This window comes from Haemaphysalis longicornis, unplaced genomic scaffold (assembly GCF_048455015.1).
Source record: "Haemaphysalis longicornis isolate Haplotype H1 unplaced genomic scaffold, Haemaphysalis longicornis Haplotype H1 scaffold_11, whole genome shotgun sequence".
NCBI lineage: Eukaryota > Metazoa > Arthropoda > Arachnida > Ixodida > Ixodidae > Haemaphysalis > Haemaphysalis longicornis.
In genome coordinates, this window is record NW_027526214.1 from 101,658,764 (window position 1) to 101,680,367 (window position 21,604).

Genomic DNA, 21,604 nt, shown 5'->3' on the forward strand with positions numbered 1-21,604 from the left:
TTTGCTGGGCTTAGTACCCAGCATGGAGCGGAGGATGTTCCATGTGGACTTAATGCTGAGAGTTCCTTGAAGGCGGTTGCAAAACTGTGTCCAGTTTTGTTTGTGTAAGGTGCGAGCATAGTCGGCTGCCTGTTGTGTGATGTTGGCGATGCGTGTTTTGAGTTTTTTGTTGTGTTTTTGTTTTTCCAACGGCGGATAAGCCCTCGGCGGGCATCCCACAGATGTAGAAGATGCATGTCTACAGAAGGGTGATCCAGGTTTCAATGTCTTCAATTGTGGTGGGGAGAGGGGAGTCACGAAAGGATTTCCAGTCTGTGAGTTTAGCATGGCCGATTTTTTGAGGAATGCGGGTGTGATTGATGGTGAATTCAATGATATAATGATCACTGCCTAAGGTTTCGTCGAGGCGTGTCCAAGTGGCTCGTGGTATGTTGTGAGTGTATGTGAGGTCGGGGGTGGAATCCCGTGCCACGCTGTTGCCTATGCGGGTGGAGTGAACATTTTTTTTTTAAATATACAGAAGAAAGAAAGAAAAACACGCGCCCAGAGTGGGGACCGAACCCACGCCTTTCGATTACATGTCGAATGGCTTACCAATTCGGCTATCTGGGCGACTGTGTTCCCCTTCACTTTCTGGGCTATTTATATTTACTAGAAGTGTATCTGACGCTTGAGGGTGGTAGCCAGCGCCACTCTGACTACACGGGGAGAAGGGGACCTTCTTTTCAACCCCCGGGGCGTGACTCCAACGTCTACAGCCTGTCATGAGCGGGTAACTGGCGGGAAGCCCTCTTATGCTACCTAGGCATCAAGGCTGCCAGAACCGAGACCCTCGCAAGGCTTTCGCAGAATAATATAGTAAGGAAATGAGGGGCTCGTTGAGGAAATACAGAAAGATAGGTCAGCAGTCTACGACGCCAAAGGAGGCATAGGGGTGTGGTTAGGCTCTTTTTTTATTTTTTACTACGGTTAATGGAGTGAACATTTTTTTTTAAATATACAGGAGAAAGAAAGAAAAACACGCGCCCAGAGTGGGGACCGAACCCACGCCTTTCGATTACATGTCGAATGCCTTACCAATTAGGCTATCTGGGCAACTGTGTTCCCCTTCACTTTCTGGGCTATTTATATTTACTAGAAGTGTATCTGACACTTGAGGGTGGTAGCCAGCGCCACTCTGACTACACGGGGAGAAGGGGACCTTCTTTTCAACCCCCGGGGCGTGACTCCAACGTCTACAGCCTGTCATGAGCGGGTAACTGGCGGGAAGCCCTCTTATGCTACCTAGGCATCAAGGCTGCCAGAACCGAGACCCTCGCTAGGCTTTCGCAGAATAATATAGTAAGGAAATGAGGGGCTCGTTGAGGAAATACAGAAACATAGGTCAGCAGTCTACAACGCCAAAGGAGGCATAGGGGTGTGGTTAGGCTCTTTTTTTTGTGGTTAGGGCTCTTTTTGTGGTTAGGGCTTCCCGCCAGTTACCCGCTCATGACAGGCTGTAGACGTTGGAGTCACGCCCCGGGGGTTGAAAAGAAGGTCCCCTTCTCCCCGTGTAGTCAGAGTGGCGCTGGCTACCACCCTCAACTGTCAGATACACTTCTAGTAAATATAAATAGCCCAGAAAGTGAAGGGGAACACAGTCGCCCAGATAGCCGCATTGGTAAGGCATTCGACATGTAATCGAAAGGCGTGGGTTTGGTCCCCACTCTGGGAGCGTGTTTTTCTTTCTTTCTTCTGTATATTTAAAAAAATGTTCACTCCATTAACCGTAGTAAAAAATAAAAAAAGAGCCTAACCACACCCCTATGCCTCCTTTGGCGTCGCAGACTGCTGACCTATCTTTCTGTATTTCCTCAACGAGCCCCTCATTTCCTTACTATATTATTCTGCGAAAGCCTAGCGAGGGTCTCGGTTCTGGCAGCCTTGATGCCTAGGTAGCATAAGAGGGATTCCCGCCAGTTACCCGCTCATGACAGGCTGTAGACGTTGGAGTCACGCCCCGGGGGTTGAAAAGAAGGTCCACTTCTCCCCGTGTAGTCAGAGTGGCGCTGGCTACCACCCTCAAGTGTCAGATACACTTCTAGTAAATATAAATAGCCCAGAAAGTGAAGGGGAACACAGTCGCCCAGATAGCCGAATTGGTAAGGCATTCGACATGTAATCGAAAGGCGTGGGTTCGGTCCCCACTCTGGGCGCGTGTTTTTCTTTCTTTCTTCTGTATATTTAAAAAAAAAATGTTCACTCCATTAACCGTAGTAAAAAATAAAAAAAGAGCCTAACCACACCCCTATGCCTCCTTTGGCGTCGTAGACTGCTGACCTATCTTTCTGTATTTCCTCAACGAGCCCCTCATTTCCTTACTATATTATTCTGCGAAAGCCTAGCGAGGGTCTCGGTTCTGGCAGCCTTGATGCCTAGGTAGCATAAGAGGGCTTCCCGCCAGTTACCCGCTCATGACAGGCTGTAGACGTTGGAGTCAAGCCCCGGGGGTTGAAAAGAAGGTCCCCTTCTCCCCGTGTAGTCAGAGTGGCGCTGGCTACCACCCTCAAGTGTCAGATACACTTCTAGTAAATATAAATAGCCCAGAAAGTGAAGGGGAACACAGTCGCCCAGATAGCCGAATTGGTAAGGCATTCGACATGTAATCGCAAGGCGTGGGTTCGGTCCCCACTCTGGGCGCGTGTTTTCCTTTCTTTCTTCTGTATATTTAAAAAAAAAATGTTCACTCCATTAGCCGTAGTAAAAAATAAAAAAGAGCCTAACCACACCCCTATGCCTCCTTTGGCGTCGTAGACTGCTGACCTATCTTTCTGTATTTCCTCAACGAGCCCCTCATTTCCTTACTATATTATTCTGCGAAAGCCTAGCGAGGGTCTCGGTTCTGGCAGCCTTGATGCCTAGGTAGCATAAGAGGGCTTCCCGCCAGTTACCCGCTCATGACAGGCTGTAGACGTTGGAGTCACGCCCCGGGGGTTGAAACGAAGGTGCCTTCTCCTCGTGTAGTCAGAGTGGCGCTGGCTACCACCCTCAAGTGTCAGATACACTTCTAGTAAATATAAATAGCCCAGAAAGTGAAGGGGAACACAGTCGCCCAGATGGCCGAATTGGTAAGGCATTCGACATGTAATCGAAAGGCGTGGGTTCGGTCCCCACTCTGGGCGCATGTTTTTCTTTCTTTCTTCTGTATATTTAAAAAAAAATGTTCACTCCATTAACCGCAGTAAAAAATAAAAAAAGAGCCTAACCACACCCCTATGCCTCCTTTGGCGTCGTAGACTGCTGACCTAGCTTTCTGTATATATATATATATATTGTGAGAACCAATCTGTCCATTGCGCTATTGCCCACTTGAAGGAGACATGGATAAGGGCCCTTGTACTGTCGTGGCCAATTCATCGTATACTTCGTCTGTTTCCCAGGACAATTATCATCATCATGCCATACCTCATCTATTCTTCATACCCATCCTCATCATCATTCCTGGGGCTGGAGTTCTGGGTTGCCGCTCAGAATAAACGCGCTGTTCCACTGCCTCTGCGACGTGTCTTCTGCTTGACGGCTGCCCTTGACGTCTCCCTCAAGTGGTGGAGGTGTACCTCGGTCCCGTCCTCTGTCTTTCCATGTCGCACACCTGGAGCTCCGTTCCGGTAGGCGCTTGCCTCTGATGATGCAGCACGAGAGCGGGAACAGCCCCTCCGGGTCGTCAGCTGCTGTGCCTGCTGCGTTTACGATCACCAGCCACCAACGCGATCCGCCAAGTTTTTTTGGCCGTCGAGGTGAGGATGTCGACGACTGGCTGGATAGCTATAATCGGGTCAGCAGCTTCAATCGGTGGGATGACGCATTCAAGCTTCGAATTGTCTCCTTCTCCCTACACGAGGCGGCCAAGACGTGGTTCCGTAACAACGAACACACGATCACCGACTGGACCAACTTTACTCAGGAGCTACGAAAAAATTTCGGCACGCCATCCATTCGCGCCGATGTAGCCAGACAAACGCTTGCCGCTCGCATTCAGCGCCCTGATGAGACATTCGCCTCCTACATTGAGGACGTCGTCGCTCTTTGTCGCCGTGTGGATGAAACCATGCCGGAGGCTGACAAGGTGCGTCATGTATTGAAGGGTATCGCTCCGTTTGCCTTTAACGCTCTGGCTGTGGAAAATCCTGCAAGCGTCAGTGATGTCCGCAAGACTTGTCAACGGCTGGACCAACTGCAGTCTATTCGCCTTCACCAGGAGGCTTGCGCCTCTCATCAATACGGGGACTCGGATCTGCGCAGCCTCATTCGCGTGATTATCCGCGAATAACTGCAGCAACAGGACTCGCCCTGCACGTCGCGTGACCATTGTCACACTAACGCGCCGGAGCTTCGAGATATTGTCAGGGAGGAGCTAACATCCATGACGGGATATTCACCTGCACGTTCTCCTCTTGCCACCGTCTGCTCTCAGACCTACTCGCCCACGACCCCTCCCTTGGGCACCGTCTACGCGCCGTCCTACTCTGCGATTGCGGCCAAACCACCCTTGCAGGTTCAGCCACTGTCGCCGCAAGCCCATGTGACAGCGATTGCCGCAGCCCCTGCTTCCCCGCATTATTACACCACCGTGCGACCGGGCCGTCAACGGTTTCCTGGAGATGGCCCAGTGTGCTACCATTGTGGGATCAGGGGCCACATTTCTCGGTTCTGCCGTCGGCGTCAGCAAGAGGAGCGAAGAGGCTACGCCCCGTTCGAACGTGACTATTCCCGGTTTTCCTACGGTTATCGGCGTACCGAACACGTTTCGCCTCCGCGCCGCCCTTCGTCGCCTCCAGGGCCACTCGAGCCTTCCAGTCATCGTTCTGCACGCCGGCGCTCGCCTTCACCCTACCGTCGTTCTTTGTCCCCCCTCCGTCCGGCCACCCACGCTACTAACACCCACCAGGAAAACTAGCTCCTGCAGTTTTTGGAGGGAAAACTGCACTAGTGGGAAAATCGACAATTCCTCCAGACAAACCCTCGAACACTGTAAGAGCCGATGTAGAAGGTATTATTGTTGATGCGCTAGTGGACACAGGAGCCAGTATTTCAGTGGTTGATGAGAAGTTATGTTTGCAACTGCGAAAAGTGAAAACTCCGTACACTGGGCCCTCTTTATGTAACGCGAACCAAGGTGTCCTCGAACCTACTGGATATTGTACAGTGCGTGTTTTCATCGATGGAATTCGGCACCACATACAGTGCGCGGTACTGCCGCATTGCGCCCATCAGCTCATTTTAGGGTGGGACTGCCTCTCGTCGGCATCCCCTATTATATCCTGTGACCGCCAAGGCATGAAACTGACGGAAACGGATGATTCAACTATTGATGACGCGCCGCAGCAGCGCATAGTAGCCAGCGCGCATTACGTCCTTGATCCTGTCAGTGAGGAAATCATCTCGGTTAGTTCCAATCACTTTTGCGATGGTGACGTTCTCATCACTCCCTCTCCTCGCTTCCTTCCCAAAGGGCTGGTGATCGCTCCGAGTCTCGTGCACTTTTCAAAGGGAACTGCTGCTCTTATCGTAGTTAACACCAATCATGAGCCAATGGTCCTACCTCGGCGCACCACAATTGCTACTGTTGCTGCCTCTACTCCCGCCTGTATTTTCCCTCTCTGTGCGGTCTCATGTACTACTAATCTCAATTCCGACTCTCCTGATCCCGCTCTAACCGCCACAATGAGCTCTGACCTTTCCCCGGCTGAAACGGAGTCGTTACTGCAGCTTCTGAACAAACATAAATCTATATTCGACTCTAATTCTACCGTACTGGGTAAGACATCGGTTGCAGCGCATCGTATCGAAACCGACGGGTCTCGCATTATTCACCGCCGTCCTTACCGGGTGTCTTCAGCAGAAAGGAAAGTTATCAGTGACAATGTCACCGAAATGCTCCAGCGGAACATTATTCAGCCTTCAACTAGTCCGTGGTCTTCCCCGGTAGTGCTAGTGCAGAAAAAAGACGCATCGGTGCGATTTTGCGTCGATTATCGCGCATTGAACAAAATTACCCGGAAGGACGTTTACCCGATGCCACGGATTGATGACTCCCTAGATTGCTTACAAGGTGCCGAATATTTCTCAAGCCTTGATCTGCGCTCGGGGTACTGGCAGATCCCCATGCATGAGGACGATAAAGAGAAGACCGCGTTCGCCACCCCCGACGGACTCTATGAATTTAACGTCCTGCCATTTGGGCATTGCAATGCCCCTGCAACATTTGAACGAATGATAGACACTGTCCTCCGCGCTCTCAAGTGGAAAACGTGCTTTTGCTATCTCGACGACATCGTTATCTTTTCTTCAGGTTTCGCCGAGCACCTAAAGCGACTGGTTGAAGTTCTCACCTGTCTTTCCAATGCGGGGCTTCAGCTCAACACTAAGAAGTGCCGCTTCGCTAGTCGAAGCATTAAAGTTTTGGGACACGTAGTAAGCAAGGATGGTATTAGGCCTGATCCTGAAAAAATTGCTGCTGTAATCAACTTTCCACGCCCGTTACAACAGAAGAATCTGCGCAGCTTCTTAGGTCTGGCCTCGTACTTCCGTCGCTTCGTCCGGAATTTTTCTGCTATTGCTTCTCCCCTCAACAAGATGATGAACTCCGGAACACCCTTTGAGTGGTCTGATGCATGTGAACAGGCCTTCCAAGAGTTGAAACAAGCACTTACTTCCGGTCCAGTACTCTGTCATTTTGACGAGTCCCGACCGGTTGTTCTGCATACTGACGCCAGTGGACATGGCATTGGTGCTGTCCTTTTGCAGGCTGATGACCAACACATGGAAAGGGTTGTTTCTTACGCCAGCCGCTCTCTCAGTCCCACTGAGAAGAATTACACAATTACCGAGCAGGAGTGTCTCGCTGTTGTTTGGGCGGTTGAGAAATTCCGCCCATATCTATACGGCCGTTCATTTACAGTGGTGACAGACCACCATGCTCTCTGCTGGTTGCAGTCGCAGAAAAACCTAACTGGACGCCTCGGACGCTGGATTATTCGAATGCAAGAATATGACTTTACAGTCGTTTACAAATCCGGAAAGAAGCGCCTTGATGCAGATGCTCTCTCACGATGTCCGCTGCAGTCATCCGAAGCTCCAGATGCGACCACGTCGCGTGGCACGACACTTACCATCGCCCCTGTCAGCCACATAGCGCCTGACAACGTGTCTGACTTGGCAGCACTTCAGCAATCCGATCCCTACTGCCGTGGAATGATTGACTACCTTACTGGAACCAAACGTCCTGTGAACAGCCGCTGCCGTCGCCAACTTCAACAATTTCGGCTTTTCGATGGAGTCCTTCACCATTCCAACCACCACCCCTCGGGCTACAGATGGGTTCCCGTTGCACCGCGCTCCCTCCGCCCTACGATACTGCAAGCCCTACATGATGATGCCACAGCTGGGCATCTAGGCTTTCATAAGACGTATGATCGCGTCCGGAGCCGCTTTTTTTGGCCTGGCCTTGCCACCTGTGTTGCCCGCTACATTGCGTCGTGCGGCTCATGCCAGCAGCGCAAATGCTCGACTTCCGCGCCTTCAGGACTCCTACAACCCCCTCCTTGCCCGTCGGTACCGTTCGACACCGTGGGAAGTGACCTCTACGGTCCACTACCTGCAACGACTGCCGGATATCGCTGGGTCGTAACAGCCGTAGACCACCTCACAAGGTATGCGGAGACAGCTCTAGTTCGTTCTGGCTGTGCTACTGAGGTCGCCGATTTCTTTTTACGCTCGATCCTCTTGGGTCATGGCGCTCCTCGAGTACTCTTGAGCGATCGCGGCAGGACTTTTTTGTCCAACCTTCTCGAGGAAGTTCTCCGAGCCTCTCATACTGTGCACAAAACAACGTCCGCGTACCACCCGCAGACAAATGGGCTAACTGAGCGCTTCCACCGTACCTTGTCTGATATGATTTCGATGTACATTCGACCCGACCATTCAAATTGGGACACGATTCTCCCATATGTTACATTCGTATACAACAGCGCTGTTCAAAAGACCACTGGTTATTCGCCATTTTTCCTCGTTTTTGGCCGACACCCGTCTTTTATTCTGGATACCACCTTCTTTACTGCTCCCGTGTCTACATCAAGCCCCTTATCCGAGCAGTTTGTCTCACGCCTTGCCCATTGCCGTCGCCTTGCTCGCCTGCACACGGAAGCCTACCAAAACGACCGGAAACTTCGATATGACGCCACGCATCGTGCTGTCCAGTTCCGCCCTGGTGACAAGGTACTGCTTTGGACGCCAATTCGCAAGCCAGGATTATGTGAGAAATTCCTTCATCGATTTCTTGGTCCCTACACCATCCTGGAAGAAACCTCGCCCGTCAATTATCGCATCGCACCTTGTTCTCCTCCTTCGGACCGCCGCTACAGGGGCACAGAGATCGTGCATGTGTCCCGGCTGAAACCGTTCACACCTCGCGCTCCATAAACTGCTCCCAGGCGGTCGCTTCCGCGACGAGGGGGAAAGTGTGAGAACCAATCTGTCCGTTGCGCTATTGCCCACTTCAAGGAGACATGGATAAGGGCCCTTGTACTGTCGTGGCCAATTCATCGTATACTTCGTCTGCTTCCCAGTACAATTATCATCATCATGCCATACCTCATCTATTCTTCATACCCATCCTCATCATCATTCCTGGGGCTGGAGTTCGGGGTTGCCGCTCAGAATAAACGCGCTGTTCCACTGCCTCTGCGACGTGTCTTCTGGGTGACGGCTGCCCTTGACGTCTCCCTCAATATATATATATATATATATATATATATATATATATATATATATATATACTCTAACTTCACTCTAACTTTATCTTTTCGTTTTTCAGTTTCAGGACAGGCCTGTTCCAGGAATGTTGCCATGGGTGACACGTGGCATTTCAGTTGCCGGTTTATTGCTCTTTCTTGTTTGTGTGGGTTTGTGTGGTTTCCCTCCCTGTTTTCATCTTTTTTCTTTTGTCCTTAAACTAGTTATTTCCCCCTTCTCTACCTTTTCTTTTAACCTGAGGCTTGCAGATAGTTTCTGATAAGAACCCCACTCTCACCGCCCGATCTGCTTCCGGCGGTTCTGAGAACCTTTCCGTATGCCCCGCTGCGGGTCAACAAATATTCCCTCCTCCTTTCTCTCCAAAAATTCCCCTAATATCAACCCCCGGCTGACTTCCCTGTGTTGCGACAGGGCGGGGGCACCCGATCCGAGCTCCGTGGCCTCCGACATACGAGTGGTAGCCCGTATGATGCGAGCGGCCAGCCGCTGTTGCAGCCGCGAAGAAGTCCAGAAGCCGTAGGCTAACGTAACTGTTTACTTCATAGCGAGGGGTGAGCCGAAGCCAAAGAACAATGCCCCGACGGGCGAGTTACAATACAGGACTCGAGCAGAGCGACAACATCGATTCGCTGCTCTAACAGGAATTGAGTTACAACGCTTGGGCAGCTCTATTTATACCCAAAAGCGATAACGGTCAAACGGAACAAGTGGGAACACGCACAACACTCTTTCCAGAGTTCGTAAGCTGTTCATAGCCTCGGGCCAGTTGAGTCCGAGAGAGGGGAGAGTGGAGGACTGCGTTGCGATCGACGGGGCCTCTGTGTCCTTGAAGAGCATGGAGACGAGCCACGCCGCCAGCCGCCGAAGTTTTGATGGACTGAGAGCGAAGCGTCTGACGCGGCTTGTCCCAACTTGCCACCGACATGGTTGCGCCTGTTTTCGAAGGAGCACGCAGGGGCTTCGCCGCACAGCCGAGGAGTGATGCGGGAGAGTACGGCGGCGCTGGCCGATTCGTAACAGCTTCTCCGCCGGGGGTCCGAGATCCCGATGGACAAGGGTCTTCAACCGTTGTCCGGAGGGATGCTGTCGAAGTGAAGTGCTCGGCAGACGCTCGACTCCAGGCCTGGGCTGTACGACACTGTGCTGGAGCTTCACCGGCCGGGTCACTGGACGAGTAGTGGCTCCCCAAGAACATCTCTGGCTTGGTCAGGCAAGCAACAGAACAACACAGGAAGACACAACCGCATCGCCGGCAAGTGCGAAGACAAATCAACACTCAAGATCTACCAGGCTTTTAGTTGTGAAAAAGTATGCTAATAACTAACTACACTAGTTATGTTTTTGCCCAGCAGTACTTTAGACAAGTGAAAAACCTGAAAAGTGACATTTCGCTTGATTGGAAATGTCCCACATAAAAAGAAACGTAATCGTAAAGGGCGAAACCTGCGTCAGGAAAAATAATGAAATTGAGAAAGTCAGGCGACTACAAGCCACTTCTCGCGCTGAGAGCTGTGATTTGAGCTCTCATCATTGCTCCGAGTTTTCCCCTTCTTGTATCGCAATTTAGGTGCGCCCGTTCTCTGAAAGAGACTGCTGCGACCGCGTGAAATCACACCTCTGGTCTTGTTCGACAAAGGTCGAGCGCGCGGAAGAGCGAACGAGATTTTCCAACGTTCAAAGGAGAGGCGCGCACTCCTTTTTGGAGGCGGCGTTCCCTTTGCGCGATGCGAGCTCACGACTTTGCCCCTTCGCGTGCCCGCACTGAAACACGCGCCACAAGTACGCGCGGAAGTTTTTTCTCTCTCCTCGTTGCTCGCCTTTTCGCGAACGCGTTCGGCAAGCGAACATCGGAACGCGTTCACGTTCTCTTCTCTAGGCTGGTCGGTTCCCGACTTCGGCCCAGCCGCAGTCGACACCGCAACCTCAACTAGCTCAGCCGATGTTGGCCTATCAACGGCAGCATCAGCTGGGAGTGACAAGGGCACGACGTGCTCTTTAGACACCTTGTAGTGCTTATAGTTCCCAACAGTCACTATCTCGTCGTCCCTCGCGCTTTCGGCGCAGCCTCAGCACGCGAAGACTGAAGGGTGTTCTCGTCCTCTTTTCTCACTGCCAGGACTACACTACATCCCGGCTGCCCTGTCTCAGACGGCTCAGCCGCCCGCGACACTTGATCTCTACAAGCTCGGCTGGCCGTTGCTCGAGGTCAGCTACCGGAGCTGGTGGCAGGACGGAATCGGCTTGCTCAGTGGCGAGATCGTCATGACTCCCAACTGAGCTGTGCAAACCGCTCGCTGCTTCGACTGCAGGCTTTGCCACCACGTCGCTCGTTTCTGCACTACCGTCCAAAGCAACAACCTCCGTTTCAGCGGACTCGTGCCGCCTCTCGGTAACCTCATCGTTTACGCATTCCTGCGAAACGTGGCTATCTCGCGAAGTGTTCACGTTCACGTCGGCAGCCGTTCCCAAGGCCTCCCGCGAATTTGAACCGTCCGAACACTCCGCCGAGATCTCCAAAACAAACGCCGGCACATTATCGCACTCAGTGGACACGCACTGCCCTCTGCCGCCTCTGCCGACAGTCTGAGCTAATGCGCCGTCGTTATCTCTCTCAGCAACCTTGACGCGCTGCGGGGCTGCAACGGTCGCTTCCGATTCGCGCTCCCGAGCGTCTGCTACTGGCAGCGCTGGCACGGTTCTTTCCTCGACAACGAGGTCTTTTTCGAGCAATAATTCTAACTCAGGCTTCACTTCTTCCCGCCTGAGTTGAATCTCATGCTCTATGTTCTTGTTCTCCCGTTGGTGTCTCTCTCCCTCGAGATCCTTTCTTTCCCGTAAAAGGCGCTCGAGTTCGAGGTCGTACCCTCGCATCTTTTCCTCGTGTTCCTGTCTTTCTCGCTCAAGTTGAAGCTTGTGCTCTCGTTCCTCTTTCTGCCACTCAAGCTCCTGTACTCGCTCTCTTTCCTCGCGCTGGAGCTCTGCCTCTGCAGCCTGACTTTTCGCGGTATCCCTGCCATTGATCCGCTCAATGCATTCCGACAGCTCCTCATCGTCAGCCCCAACAGCGAGTATAGCCTGTACCAGCTCTGGCTTTCTCAGCGCGTCCGTAACATCCAAGCGCAACTCTTTTGCAAGCTCCAACAACTGCGGTTTTTTCAACGCTTTCAAATTCATGGCCGGTCCACAGTACTGCTTTCCCACTGCTCCAAAAAAAGGTTTTGCGCGAATAACCCACGCGACAAAAACACACGCCCTACCAGCTATCCTCAGAAGCCTGGTAAAACTCAGTGAAGAAAAGTCCCGCACTCACCCTTGACCGCCGTGAATTCTGCTAAGTCCGAAGCCGCCTCGACGTCCGTGGTGTTGGGTCTCGCACCGCTGGCTTCAGGTGTTACGAATTTGCCATCCGACCGCTGCCAACCAGTTGTTGCGACCGTGAAGGCCGACTGCAGCCGGGAAGACGTCCAGAGCTGATAGCTAACGTAACTGTTTACTTCATAGCGAGAGGTGAGCCGAAGCCAAAGAACAATGCCCCGACGGGCGAGGTTACAATACAGGACTCGAGCAGAGCGACAACATCGATTCGCTGCTCTAACAGGAATTGAGTTACAACGCTTGGGCAGCTCTATTTATACCCAAAAGCGATAACGGTCAAACGGAACAAGTGGGAACACGCACAACACTCTTTCCAGAGTTCGTAAGCTGTTCATAGCCTCGGGCACGTTGAGTCCGAGAGAGGGGAGAGAGGAGGACTCCGTTGCGATCGACGGGGCCTCTGTGTCCTTGAAGAGCATGGAGACGAGCCACGCCGCCAGCCGCCGAAGTTTTGATGGACTGAGAGCGAAGCGTCTGACGCGGCTTGTCGCAACTTGTCACCGACATGGTTGCGCCTGTTTTCGAAGGAGAACGCAGGGGCTTCGCCGCACAGCCGAGGAGTGATGCGGGACAGTACGGCGGCGCTGGCCGATTCGTAACACCTGTGACCTTTTTCGCGGCTCAAACTATACAACCTTCTTTGCCCCTCAATATCTCCCCCGACATACTCCCAATCCAATCCGCTTTCTCAATTTCACTTCCTTCTTTCCTTCTCCCCTCTCACCTGGGGACCTTCCCCTATATAAAGCGTGCCAGCCAGGCGAGAGCGTGCCCTGAAGAAAGCAAGTCTCTTTGCTGAAACCTTCTTCGAAGTTTTTCTTCTCTTGTGTGTTCTCTACCATCATCAAAGTTGTACAGCTCCCTATATATATATATATATATATATATATATATATATATATATATATGTATATATATATATATACATATATATATATATATATATATATATATATATATATATATGTATATATATATATATACATATATATATACATATATATATATATATATATATATATATATATATATATATATATATATATATATATCCATAAGCATTATAAGCATTCACCCGAAAGTAACCGTCCAATTTCTTTAACTTGTATCTGCTGCAAAATTCTTGAACATATAATTGCTTCGCATGTTTTCCGACACTTAGAATCTAATAAGTTCTTCTTTCACAACACACACGGATTTAGGAAAGGTTTCTCTTGCGAAACGCAGCTGCTAGAACTAACAACAGAATTGCACTCCAACATGAACAATAACCTTCAGACTGACTGTATTTTTCTCGATTTTTCCAAAGCCTTCGATCGTGTAGCGCATTTCCGTCTAATTTCTAAATTATCTGCCCTCCGATTGGACTCTTTAACCCTATGTTGGCTTCGCAACTTTCTTTTATTTCGACAGCAGTTTACTGTAATTAACAATTCCCCCTCCTCTCTTTCCCCCGTAACTTCTGGCGTACCACAAGGGTGTGTTCTCGGCCCTCTATTGTTCTTAATCTATATAAATGATCTGCCAAGTGACGTTTCATCCGGCATGCGAATTTTTGCAGACGATTGCATAATTTATCGTCCTATATCCTCCCCCGATGACCACTTAGCACTGCAAAACGACCTTCATCAAATTAATGACTGGTGTAAAAAATGGCTAATGTCACTGATTAAGCAAAAATGCCAAATAATCTCCTTTACGCGCAAGCAAAACATTTCTAACTATCGCTATACTATCAATAACCACCCACTCTCACAGGCATCTTTCTATAAGTACCTTGGAATCTATCTCACTCCCAATCTCTCCTGGTCTCGCCACATTGCCACCATAAGCGCAAAAGCTTCCAAATCTTTAGGATATCTTCGCCGTAATTTACATAGCTGTCCCCCTCACGCCCCTCAACTAGCGTATCAAACCTTCGTCCGCCCACAGCTAGAATTTGCCGCTTCTATATGGTCCCCTCTCCACAACTACTTAATTAATATGCTAGAAGCGATTCAGAATAGGACGGCCCGTTTCATTTCACGCAATCATGACTACCACAGCAGCGTAACTCAAATTAAGCACAACCTTTCACTTCAACCGCTCAGCACTCGCCGCGACATTTCCTTTCTCTGCCTCTTTCACAAATATGTATACAGAAATAGACAAACCCCACTTCACCTTGATGTTCCTTCCGTTACTTTACGTAGGTTGCATAATCACCTCAGTTTCACGCGGTTATATGGCTCAACTGATTCGTTCAACTCATCTGCTCTCCCTCACGCCATACGTTTGTGGAATGATCTTCCAGACAGCATCGCATCAGTATCAGACAACAATACTTTCCGTCAATTACTGCTCACTCACTTTTTACAATGAGGTCTTGCCACTGTTTTCGCATTTTTTTTTCTGCCATGTGCTGTATCCCTTTTTTAATCTTCCAATTTTTTTTTCTCTGCTGGAAGACCAAAACAATCTGTCTTAGCTTGGGCTTTCTATTTTTCTTTCTCTCTTTTTTTGCCAGTGTCGCACTTTGTGCCTGAGTACGAACATTTCATGCCGACAATGTCTCTTTACGTGCGCAAGTATTGTTCTGCGTTTTTTCCTGTTATCTTTCCGTTGTGCATACTCGAGACTGCAGAAACTGATTGGTGCAATTCGTCTGCGCATATTTGGGTATCTTTGGTTGTTCTCCTGTTTACCTACTAGCGTGTTAGCGTTCAGTATACTTGCATTGTTTGTGCGCAGTTTACGTGTGTGCGATATGATATTGACTTTTCCTTTTCTTGTTATCGTTTTCGAACTTGCACGTGTATTGCAAACCTTGGCATAAGTTGTTATGATATTTTTTTTCACTCATGATTTTGTGATGATTGATCTGTAACTTTTTCCTTTGTTACCCCCCTTACTCAATGCCCTGAACAGGGGCCTGTAAGGTATTTTAAATAACTAAATGAATATATATATATATACATATATATATATATATATATATATATATATATATATATTTGTATATATATATAAATATATATATATATATATATATATATATATATATATATATATATATATATATATATATATATATATATATATATATATATATATATATATATATATATATATATATATATATATATGGGTATAGCTTCTAACAAAACTGTTTATTGGTCGACGTTTCGATCGGATGCCGATCTTTCAGAAATGAGAAATATCGGCATCCAATCGAAACGTCGACCAATAAACAGTTTTGTTAGAAGCTATACCCATTTTTTACTATTTGCTACGGCAACCAAAGACAGCCCTTCTCGCAATCAATATATGTATATATATATTTATATATATATATATATATATATATATGTATATATATATATATGTATATATATATATATATATATATAGTAAGGAAATGAGGGGCTCGTTGAGGAAATACAGAAAGATAGGGCAGCAGTCTACAACGCCAAAGGAGGCATAGGGGTGTGGTTAGGCTCTTTTCTTTTTCACTATGGTTAATGAAGTAAACATTTTTTTAATATACAGATGAAAGAAAGAAAGAAAAACACGCGCCCAGAGTGGGGACCGAACCCACGCCTTTCGATTACATGTCGAATGCCTTACCAATTCGGCTATCTGGGCGACTGTGTTCTCCTTCACTTTCTGGGCTATTTATATTTACTAGAAGTGTATCTGACGCTTGAGGGTGGTAGCCAGCGCCACTCTGACTACACGGGGAGAAGGGGACCTTCTTTTCAACCCCCGGGGCGTGACTCGAGCGTCTACAGCCTGTCATGAGCGGGTAACTGGCGGGAAGCCCTCTTATGCTACCTAGGCATCAAGGCTGCCAGAACCGAGACCCTCGCTAGGCTTTCGCAGAATAATATAGTAAGGAAATGAGGGGCTCGTTGAGGAAATACAGAAAGATAGGGCAGCAGTCTACAACGCCAAAGGAGGCATAGGGGTGTGGTTAGGCTCTTTTCTTTTTCACTATGGTTAATGAAGTAAACATTTTTTTAATATACAGATGAAAGAAAGAAAGAAAAACACGCGCCCAGAGTGGGGACCGAACCCACGCCTTTCGATTACATGTCGAATGCCTTACCAATTCGGCTATCTGGGCGACTGTGTTCTCCTTCACTTTCTGGGCTATTTATATTTACTAGAAGTGTATCTGACGCTTGAGGGTGGTAGCCAGCGCCACTCTGACTACACGGGGAGAAGGGGACCTTCTTTTCAACCCCCGGGGCGTGACTCGAGCGTCTACAGCCTGTCATGAGCGGGTAACTGGCGGGAAGCCCTCTTATGCTACCTAGGCATCAAGGCTGCCAGAACCGAGACCCTCGCTAGGCTTTCGCAGAATAATATAGTAAGGAAATGAGGGGCTCGTTGAGGAAATACAGAAAGATAGGGCAGCAGTCTACAACGCCAAAGGAGGCATAGGGGTGTGGTTAGGCTCTTTTCTTTTTCACTATGGTTAATGAAGTAAACATTTTTTTAATATACAGATGAAAGAAAGAAAGAAAAACACGCGCCCAGAGTGGGGACCGAACCCACGCCTTTCGATTACATGTCGAATGCCTTACCAATTCGGCTATCTGGGCGACTGTGTTCTCCTTCACTTTCTGGGCTATTTATATTTACTAGAAGTGTATCTGACGCTTGAGGGTGGTAGCCAGCGCCACTCTGATGTTTACTTCATTAACCTTAGTGAAAAAGAAAAGAGCCTAACCACACCCCTATGCCTCCTTTGGCGTTGTAGACTGCTGCCCTATCTTTCTGTATTTCCTCAACGAGCCCCTCATTTCCTTACTATATTATTCTGCGAAAGCCTAGCGAGGGTCTCGGTTCTGGCAGCCTTGATGCCTAGGTAGCATAAGAGGGCTTCCCGCCAGTTACCCGCTCATGACAGGCTGTAGACGCTCGAGTCACGCCCCGGGGGTTGAAAAGAAGGTCCCCTTCTCCCCGTGTAGTCAGAGTGGCGCTGGCTACCACCCTCAAGCGTCAGATACACTTCTAGTAAATATAAATAGCCCAGAAAGTGAAGGAGAACACAGTCGCCCAGATAGCCGAATTGGTAAGGCATTCGACATGTAATCGAAAGGCGTGGGTTCGGTCCCCACTCTGGGCGCGTGTTTTTCTTTCTTTCTTTCATCTGTATATTAAAAAAATGTTTACTTCATTAACCATAGTGAAAAAGAAAAGAGCCTAACCACACCCCTATGCCTCCTTTGGCGTTGTAGACTGCTGCCCTATCTTTCTGTATTTCCTCAACGAGCCCCTCATTTCCTTACTATATTATTCTGCGAAAGCCTAGCGAGGGTCTCGGTTCTGGCAGCCTTGATGCCTAGGTAGCATAAGAGGGCTTCCCGCCAGTTACCCGCTCATGACAGGCTGTAGACGCTCGAGTCACGCCCGGGGGTTGAAAAGAAGGTCCCCTTCTCCCCGTGTAGTCAGAGTGGCGCTGGCTACCACCCTCAAGCGTCAGATACACTTCTAGTAAATATAAATAGCCCAGAAAGTGAAGGAGAACACAGTCGCCCAGATAGCCGAATTGGTAAGGCATTCGACATGTAATCGAAAGGCGTGGGTTCGGTCCCCACTCTGGGCGCGTGTTTTTCTTTCTTTCTTTCATCTGTATATTAAAAAAATGTTTACTTCATTAACCATAGTGAAAAAGAAAAGAGCCTAACCACACCCCTATGCCTCCTTTGGCGTTGTAGACTGCTGCCCTATCTTTCTGTATTTCCTCAACGAGCCCCTCATTTCCTTACTATATTATTCTGCGAAAGCCTAGCGAGGGTCTCGGTTCTGGCAGCCTTGATGCCTAGGTAGCATAAGAGGGCTTCCCGCCAGTTACCCGCTCATGACAGGCTGTAGACGCTCGAGTCACGCCCCGGGGGTTGAAAAGAAGGTCCCCTTCTCCCCGTGTAGTCAGAGTGGCGCTGGCTACCACCCTCAAGCGTCAGATACACTTCTAGTAAATATAAATAGCCCAGAAAGTGAAGGAGAACACAGTCGCCCAGATAGCCGAATTGGTAAGGCATTCGACATGTAATCGAAAGGCGTGGGTTCGGTCCCCACTCTGGGCGCGTGTTTTTCTTTCTTTCTTTCATCTGTATATTAAAAAAATGTTTACTTCATTAACCATAGTGAAAAAGAAAAGAGCCTAACCACACCCCTATGTGTCCTTTGGCGTTGTAGACTGCTGCCCTATCTTTCTGTATTTCCTCAACGAGCCCCTCATTTCCTTACTATATTATTCTGCGAAAGCCTAGCGAGGGTCTCGGTTCTGGCAGCCTTGATGCCTAGGTAGCATAAGAGGGCTTCCCGCCAGTTACCCGCTCATGACAGGCTGTAGACGCTCGAGTCACGCCCCGGGGGTTGAAAAGAAGGTCCCCTTCTCCCCGTGTAGTCAGAGTGGCGCTGGCTACCACCCTCAAGCGTCAGATACACTTCTAGTAAATATAAATAGCCCAGAAAGTGAAGGAGAACACAGTCGCCCAGATAGCCGAATTGGTAAGGCATTCGACATGTAATCGAAAGGCGTGGGTTCGGTCCCCACTCTGGGCGCGTGTTTTTCTTTCTTTCTTTCATCTGTATATTAAAAAAATGTTTACTTCATTAACCATAGTGAAAAAGAAAAGAGCCTAACCACACCCCTATGCCTCCTTTGGCGTTGTAGACTGCTGCCCTATCTTTCTGTATTTCCTCAACGAGCCCCTCATTTCCTTACTATATTATTCTGCGAAAGCCTAGCGAGGGTCTCGGTTCTGGCAGCCTTGATGCCTAGGTAGCATAAGAGGGCTTCCCGCCAGTTACCCGCTCATGACAGGCTGTAGACGCTCGAGTCACGCCCCGGGGGTTGAATAGAAGGTCCCCTTTTCCCCGTTTAGTCAGAGTGGCGCTGGCTACCACCCTCAAGCGTCAGATACACTTCTAGTAAATATAAATAGCCCAGAAAGTGAAGGAGAACACAGTCGCCCAGATAGCCGAATTGGTAAGGCATTCGACATGTAATCGAAAGGCGTGGGTTCGGTTCCCACTCTGGGCGCGTGTTTTTCTTTCTTTCTTTCATCTGTATATTAAAAAAATGTTTACTTCATTAACCACAGTGAAAAAGAAAAGAGCCTAACCACACCCCTATGCCTCCTTTGGCGTTGTAGACTGCTGCCCTATCTTTCTGTATATATATATATATATATATATATATATATATATATATATATATATATATATATATATATATATATATACATATATCAAAGTTGCAGTCCTTATTGCCAGTGCTGTTTGGCGTTTTAACAGTGTTTTATAGTGCCGAATGAGGTATGAGTGCCTTTTTTTATGCAGGACTAAATAATTGAAATTTCAAGTCGAGAAAAAATGCGCCGCTTTTTCCGGAAGCGGGAATCGAACCCACAACCTCCGCATAACGCGTGCGGTGCTCTACCATTGAGCTAGTTCCGCGTCGACTCCTTCTCGACTATACCGCGGGGTTTTGTATTTACGACTGCTCAGAGCCCGGTGAACTAGCGCCGCCCCTCGACCACCGCGGGAAGACGTAGAACGTCTTTTCCCAGCGGCCGCACGTAAGACGTGGTCGGAAGTCGGGGATAGCCAAAGGCATTTCAGACTGCTGAAGCGAGAACCCTGGTAGTGCATGTTGTAGAACAGAGACGCACGGGACGAGGGATTCCGTAAGGACACATACCAAAGTTGCAGTCCTTATTGCCAGTGCTGTTTGGCGTTTTAACTGTGTTTTATAGTGCCGAATGAGGTATGATGGATTTTTTTTATGCAGGAATAAATATTGAAAATTCAAGTCGAGAAAAAATGCGCCGTTTTTTCCGGAAGCGGGAATCGTACCCACAACCTCCGCATAACGCATGCGGTGCTCTGCTATTGAGCTAGTTCCGCGGCGACTCCCCTCTCGACTATACCGCGGGGTTTTGTATTTACGACTGCTCAGAGCCCGGTCAACTAGCGCCGCGCTCCGATCCCCGGTCAACTAACTAGGGAGGAGGCGACGGACTGCCTCGCGGGGCCACGCCCACCGAGATGGCCTCGGAAGACGCGGCACAGCAGCCAGCGCCCAAGGAACCCGGAATTATCGATGAGGTGCCTGAAGTGCCGGAAGAAGCATCCATGTTTCAGTCCACAGGCAAAGAAGAAAAGGTGCAACTCGAGGGAGACCAGACTGGGTGCATGGAACTCGGGGACGACGCAGCCAGCTCCTCGGTTGGCAAGCGACCCCGAGCAGAGGTGAGCGACGAAGGCACCGAGGCGCTGAACACCGGGGAACCGCCGTCCAAGGCGGCTCCACAGGTTCGACGCGCATCCCTGAAACCGAAGCCCAACATACCTCCAGATCGTAACAAAGGTCGGCCGTCTGTCACCTGAGTCAGACCGTCGAAAGGGGTGGTGGGAGTGGGGGTACTGAGTGCAATACTCACGCTACGAGACTTAAGCACGACGCCTGGATGGGACGTTACGCAACGATGGCAAGGTCATTCCCTGGTAGAGCTGAGCAACCGCGCCACCCGGAAAAAGCACGGACAGCCGTACCCGAAAGGAGCGGCACACCGACGGGAATACGAGGAGCATGTAAGCTGACGACACGAACAGTACTGTCTGCTTTGTTTCTTTCCCGTTCTTAAATATCAGTACTTCAAAGGCCGCTACATATAGCCACGCTAAACGTGCGAGGCCTCGGAGAAAGGCGCAAACAATGTCAATTGCGTAGAATAATGTACGAAAAAGAAATCGATGTTCTGGCGATACAGGAGACGAAGATAGAAAGTGAAGAGAGTACTGAAAAAATGATAAAACCTTTGTCAAACAGCTTTAGTGCGTGTGTAAGTCATGCAGTGGGGTGTGCGGGGGGGTGTTGCATCTTCTTTAGAAATAATGTTGGTATTCAGATCGAGAGTGTTGTATCGTGTGTGTATCGTGTTGGTAGGTTTATTGTATGTGATTTTGTTTATTTCGGCTATAGTTTTCGCGCTTTGTGTATTTATGCACCAACGGTGTGCCGAGAGAGAAATGTGTTGTTTGAATCTATCGAAGGGTTTTTGGATTGCGAAAGGCATGTCATTTTATTAGGTGATTTTAACTGTGTGTGCGAGAGGGTAGACCGATCTGGCGCCAGTAAGTGGCAAGATTCCAGTACTCAGCTGCTGACAGAACTGCTAGAAAAACACGAGTTAGTTGACGTCGCCCATTGCTCTGATAACGTGAACACGCTACGGTTCCCGCATTTTCAGGGGGCTAGCCACGCCAGCTTAGATAGGATTTATTTGTCGGGCGATTAAGCTCCCAACTGCAAGGGCTATAACGTTGAGTATGTGTCTTTCAGCGATCACTGTCTCGATTCTTTCTGGCTAGGTGGGAGGAGGAGCAACTTCAAGACGTTTAGCTGGGACCTATGGAAACTAAATACAAAACTTTTAAG

General features: G+C 49.1%; 2 non-coding genes across 2 annotated transcripts; both read left to right on the plus strand.

The window, feature by feature from the left end:
• Nucleotides 1–3,089: 3,089 nt before the first annotated feature.
• Nucleotides 3,090–3,161, plus strand: Trnat-ugu (transfer RNA threonine (anticodon UGU)). The gene has a single exon. It is a non-coding gene; the product is annotated as a tRNA-Thr (tRNA).
• Nucleotides 3,162–19,132: 15,971 nt separating this feature from the next.
• On the plus strand, nucleotides 19,133–19,204 carry Trnat-ugu (transfer RNA threonine (anticodon UGU)). The gene has a single exon. It is a non-coding gene; the product is annotated as a tRNA-Thr (tRNA).
• Nucleotides 19,205–21,604: the final 2,400 nt, after the last annotated feature.